We start from the raw sequence: 6287 nt of genomic DNA, 5'->3' as shown, positions 1-6287 counted from the left end.
GTAAGAAGTCCGAAGAGCTTTCTAAGGGAAATCCAGGTTGGTGTCAGGAAGCAGTTCCAAGTTCCTGAAAATGGGCAGAATCCAGCAGGAGTCCAAAGACAGTTCAGGCAAACAGATCAGATGGTAACAGGCAGGCTTAGTGGTTGAGAGGCAGAACAGGTCAGGATCAGGTAATCAGTAACACTAAGGTAATGCTGGAACACTCTCACCACAGGCTTGAGAATAATCTGATACTGATGACTGGTTAGAGGACTGGTTAAATAGAGGCAGGAGCAGGCGGATCAAATGAAGCATAAGGAGAAACTGGGCAGTTAGGCAAGGGAATGAAATGACTAATTCAGCGAATCATCAGCTAATCTTCTGTGCAGAAAGACGCAGAATTGTGACCTTTGTTGAAGTGTCAGCATGGCCTAATTAAGTCCAAGTTACGTGACTTGAGTCCCCAGCTCTGGTATTCACTGGGTCCTCAGTGTTGCCCTGTTTCTTCCTCCGTGCAGAACAGTAGAACTTCACACTAAATTCTATTTCCAAGTTCTTCAGATATTTAAAACAAACTGCAAATCCATGAATCTTTTTCCCTCCGCTTCATTTTTTCCCTCTACTTTTTGTTGGTGTTTCACATAAAGCCCTAATTACAATTACATGAAGTTTTAACTAGGCACCAAAGATCTTCCCTCTTAAAGACGCAGAGGAGAGATTTCCAGCTCTAAAAACAGCAGCTTATCAGAGGAAAGGCTGGTGTTTCTGCCCAGGGATGTTTGTGTTTTTGTCACAGTTACTTCAGAGGATGTCATAGGTTTGTCTGTGTGTACATCAGGCCTCTTGGGTGGAGGCCTGATGTACCCTATCTGTGAGCGAGATCTCCCCCAGCGCCTGGGACTGGTGCCAGGGAGTCCAGCCGCCCTGGCGGGACCTTTCACAGTGGGGAGAGATGGAGTAGGACTCTGCTGACACTTTAAGCTCTTTGTTTCTGTGAGTTGAGGGTTTAAGGAAGAGTTTTCTACTCTCCCAAGCACGTACTGTATCTCCATGAAGTTGTTCAGCCGTTTCTCTCAGGGTCTCCTACTGCTGATCTTCTTCTTTGATCCGACATGTCATGACCTCAGCCTTCTCCCCCACCATAGATAATTCCCAGAACAAATGAGGGGGGGGAGAATCCCCAGCAGGTTCTGTTGACCACACAGTGTGAGCTTACACTGAAAACAACACAAGAGTGTGGGGGAGTCTTTGTGTCTCATAAATGTGGAGTTAAACGTACATAAAGACTCTACCTTCTCCTTTAAGGACGCGGCCTGTTTCCAATTGACACAATAAAAGATGTTTATTGATAGCAGGACATTTTTCTTTTTCTCTGGCTGCTCTTGATTGTTTAAATGTGAGAGAAAGAAAGAAAAACCCCAGAGACCCCAACAAAGTGCTCAAAGCCAGGAAACCCCCTCATGTGGGAAGTTTTATAAGAGGCAGGACTATAAAAAATTATTTTTTTAGTTTATTTGTTTTTTTTTTACGCTTATTTTTTTTAAGCTGGGACAAATGAATTGTTTATGATTAAAAATGCAGGTACTTATCAGACTTAGACTTAGACTTAGACAGTACTTTATTGATCCCTTGGGAAGACTCCCTCCGGAAATCAAGGTTACCAGCAGCTTACAGGGCAAAAAAGTATTAAGTTAAACTAAGTTAAAATTAAGTAACAAACAAGTATTAAGTTAAATTAAATTAAAATCAAGCAAAAAAATCTGAAATAAAGTTCACTCATTCAATTACCCTGCAAACAGCTGCTGTTAATTTAAATAGAAAAACATTAAAGGAGCAGGTCAAGCTGTTCGGCTCATATCTGACTTTTTATAGTCACATTAAAGACAATTTAATACAGTGGTGAAGTTTAAAAGTTCCTGTTCAGGCTGAAAGCCAGCCAAATTCACTTCGTTTTCCAGCCTGGCATAAAAGCCAACCAAGTTAAGAACCATCATGGAAACAGTGGAACTTTTAAACCACTGAATCCAACTCGTATCTTATCTTTTTGAATGGGACTCCAGTGTGAACAACCAGGGTGGAAAGGATGTGACTTTCACGTCACTTTCCATCAACAGTCATCACAACATTGTGTCACCCAGCAGGAAACAGTTGAAGTCAGCAAATCGGACAGGAGCTGGGACAGTGACAATGTTGGGATATAGGATGCATTTGTGTTACGTTCAAAATTGTAGGTTCATAATAAATAAACTGAGTCTGCACAGATTAGGGATTTTTGGCCTCTGCAGAGGGAGAGAGCCACGTTTAGCCACATCTGCTCTCTGGTGGGTTTCCTCAGCAGAAGCCTTTTTATTAGCAGATCATAACACATGGGGTGGGTTACAGAACAGTGTTCTTCTGACAAGGCAATTGATCAAGTCATAGGACAAAATGCTCCTCTTGATTGAATCACAGAATAGAGTGGTCTCCCCATAACTGTGATTATCCTTGCACAAACATCAGCAGTTTGCAGTAAACAGAGTTAAGCATCTCATTTCTTAAAGTTCCATATGCACATGCATTAATTTTATAATCATCATTGAATAAACCTGACAATTTGGTATAATACATTTTGCAAACAACACTACAAGCAGAGGACATTACAATACTATTGAGGTTATGCTGCATCCACAGCAATCACATTTTGAGCATTGAAAAGGCAACTAATACCACATCTTGGACGGTTGCCCATTAAAGTCAGAGGTGAATGACCAAAGTCACGTATAGACCCGTCCGATGAACATTTCTGGGTTCTCGTCTACAATGGCCGATGCTGTCAAGAGTTCTCCTAGCTATCAAGAGTTCAGAACCGAGGACCTAATATTCAGGCAAGACAGAGAGTGGGATTATTCAAAAAGCGTTCATTAAAACAGAGCGGGCTGTGGATCTGCAATGTCAGCTGCTAGAAACAGTTCAGTCCAACACCGGAGAACAAGGTAGGATTCAGCCGGTGGGTTGCCAACAGGATACGATGAGCGCCGCCCTGGGTGTCCCAGATGCTGCAGCATTGGAGGACAAGCAGGAGTCAGACTCCCAGTCAGGGATACTGAACAGGAACAGGCAGGTACAAGGTTCCAGGAGTGCATAGATAGTTCAGGCAGACCGTTAAGACAGGGACAGGCAGGCTCAGCGGTTGAGAGGCAGAACAGGTCAGGATTAGGAAATCAAAAACAACACCCACCACTGACTTAGACCTTTTTTAGACTTAGGCAACTTTTATTTTGTTTCTTTTTGTACAGATTTCAGACAGTAAACAGCTTCGCAGAGAAATGAACAATGAGCAGCAATTCCATAAAGTGCAGCATTGATCAAATGTAAACAGTGTGGAGAAAAGAAAACATGGTGAAAAAAACGCATTGATTTGGAAGTTCACAGCATTTTAAGATAAATATATAGAGTGCAATATTATTGTGATTCAAAGTCTGTGACTTCATTTACAGTTTTTTTTCAAAGGTTCAGCTGCCTGATGGTAGTGGGGAAGGAACTAGCTAGAGAAAACAAGATAATCTGACCCTGATAGATGGAGGCAAGTACATTAAGGCAGAAGCAGGTGGATCATATGAGTGGTAATAAGCAACTGGGCAGAGTTAGACAGGTGAATGGAATGAGTAATCAGGCCAGCCATCAACGCCAAGCTCATAGCAGTGGCTCGTTTCATTTATGTTTCATTCCAAATCACTACATTCTGTCGTAGGAACTTCCATTTAGTTTGGATTTCCTCGGCCATGTTCACTTCTTGTATCTATTAATTTTCAGGAATTTCCACTTCTGTCTCAGATGCTCACTTCCTTCACAGCTGCAGCCTGTTTGTATTTATTTATTTTCTAGAGATTGAAATCACAAAATACTCCCTACCTCCTCTGTCCTGTATCTTTGTCAAATCATTTCTTCTGCATGTTTTATGTCCTTGTTGCACCGTTCGCTGAAGTATCGTTTCCATTTGGATATTATTTCTTGAATTTAAAACATGATTTAGCTTTTGTCCTTTTGCAAAATTTCCCATTTCTTGGCTCAGCGTTTTCTCTTGACGACATTTGTCTTTCTCATGTCTGCAGATGCAAGTTTTAGTCAAACTTCTAGACACTTCCCTTCACAGAATTCCCTAAATGATCCGACATTAATATCAAATAAACAGTCAAAAGTCTCTGCGGGTTTCAAATGGGTTAATTGTTCGTCATGAAAAACAATGGTCTAGAACAGTGGCGGTTCTAGACCAGATGTACCAGGGGGGCCAGGAGGGGGCCAGCGTGTTTTCATGGGGGCACAGAAAAGCATGAAATAAAAAACAGGATAGCTGCATAAGGTGATACTTCTATTCAATTAAGTTTAATTAAAATTCTAAATGTCTTTTTAGGTGAATATACATTCAGAATTTTGGAATTGTACATATTTATGACTTAATTTAAGTTGAAATTTTCTATATATTCTGAATTAGAATTGAAGAAAAACTGTTAAATTCAGCTGTAAAAAAATTGAGTATGTTATTAATTTGTTTTGAAAAAAAAACATTTAGCAGATGAAAACTGGGATCACGTCTAAATACCACTGAAGCCATCACCTTATTGTTTTTGAAATAGTTCATAAAATACAATTTGTAAAGAAAAAAATGAAATAGATCCAAAGGACCTTTCAGTAACCATGCTTGTTGCAGGGCATATCATCTTTAGAGTTTCTTTGAGTATTATGTTTTCAGTACAGGGGCCAGGACATAATCTACAGGGGCCCTGGCCCCCGTTGGCCCCTGTCTAGAACCGCCCATGGTCTTAGAATATGTTTCAGCAGAGTACGCCTCAATAGTTATTACTGTGTTTGTAAGTTAATTGGTAACACATCTATGATTGTATATATTTGTCCTTACAATAAATCCAGTCTTATTGTGAGGGGGAAATATTTTCTAAAGCCTGCTTTGGTTTGTGGGGCAGAGGGACTCAAAGAGGGAGGTGAACGTGATCCTCCTTCTCCTCCTTGTGTCCTCAGCCAGACTTACTGCCAAGATGTTCCATGAGGTCAGCAAGGAGGTGCTGTTACACAAGCAGGAGACAGCTGAGAGGAGCTCCCGCTGGGCTGGACTCTCGAAAACACCATTCTAACTTAATAACCGGCATTGTGTAACAGGTCCTGTCATTTATTCACACTGTTCATGATTAGACATTCAATGTGGGGGAAGATAGTCTGAATAAATCCAATATGGAAAGGTAAACAAATCTACACAAACTCTTTTTTTTTTGAGGATTTTATCCCCTTAGTGCCTGAAGTTGTGGAAAAGATTTTATTTGTTTTTGCTGTCAAACAGATCTTTGATTAATACAGGTTATTAATTGTAACTTTCCACCCATATTTACTGCATATTTAAGTATAGTGCTAATTAGTAACACTAGGCATCTAAGGAATAAACCAATATTTTAAACTCCACATATCAAATATTTTATTGATGCACACACTCACACCTAAGAGAAATTTAGAGAAGCAAATTGATCTAACAGTCATGATTTTAGACTGTGGGAGGAACCCAAGCATGTTCAGGGAGAACATGCAGAAAGACCCCGAGCCAGAAAGTGAACACAGAACCTTTCACTGCAAGGCAGCAGTGCTACCCACTGCGCCACTGAGCGGCCATTATTGATGCTAATCTTCAAGCAAAACTCATAAATTGAGTCGGAATTTTTACTAAATAGACCTATAGGGGCTGCTATTCATTTCTTTGCTATTAGAAAAGAAAAAGAGTTTATAAAAAAAATATATAGAAGTGTCGTTTGAACCAACAAACACAACCTAATAAAAACATTGCAAACTAAGCAAAATACTGCTGAAATAACATTGGTGCACTTTTTTCATGTAGTGTAATATCGTTTTGCAAAAACAAACAGGTGATTGCTAATTAAAGGAATAGTGGAGGATTTTCACAAATTTTTGAATTTTTTTTTGCCCTTTCCACGTCAAAAAACAAACAAAAAAAACCTGTACATGCACAACCCTGTACTGTGTACGGTGGCCAGGAAGTACAAACCAACAATACAAAATCTGAAACACTTGAAAATCTTGAAAATACAAATCTTGAAACAACTTTACATTTGAGAAAACAAATTTACAACAAACGAAAAACTTTTACAAATCATAAAACAAATTTACATTTCAGAAAACAAAATTACAACAAGCGAAACACTTTTACAAATCATAAAACAAATTTACATTTCAGAAAACAAAATTACAACAAGCGAAACACTTTTACAAATCATAAAACAAATTTACATTTCAGAAAACAAAATTACAAC

The sequence above is a fragment of the Cyprinodon variegatus genome, unplaced genomic scaffold (assembly GCF_000732505.1).
Source record: "Cyprinodon variegatus isolate N-32 unplaced genomic scaffold, C_variegatus-1.0 Scaffold247, whole genome shotgun sequence".
Taxonomy (NCBI): domain Eukaryota; kingdom Metazoa; phylum Chordata; class Actinopteri; order Cyprinodontiformes; family Cyprinodontidae; genus Cyprinodon; species Cyprinodon variegatus.
Note: the sequence above shows the minus strand (reverse complement) of the source record.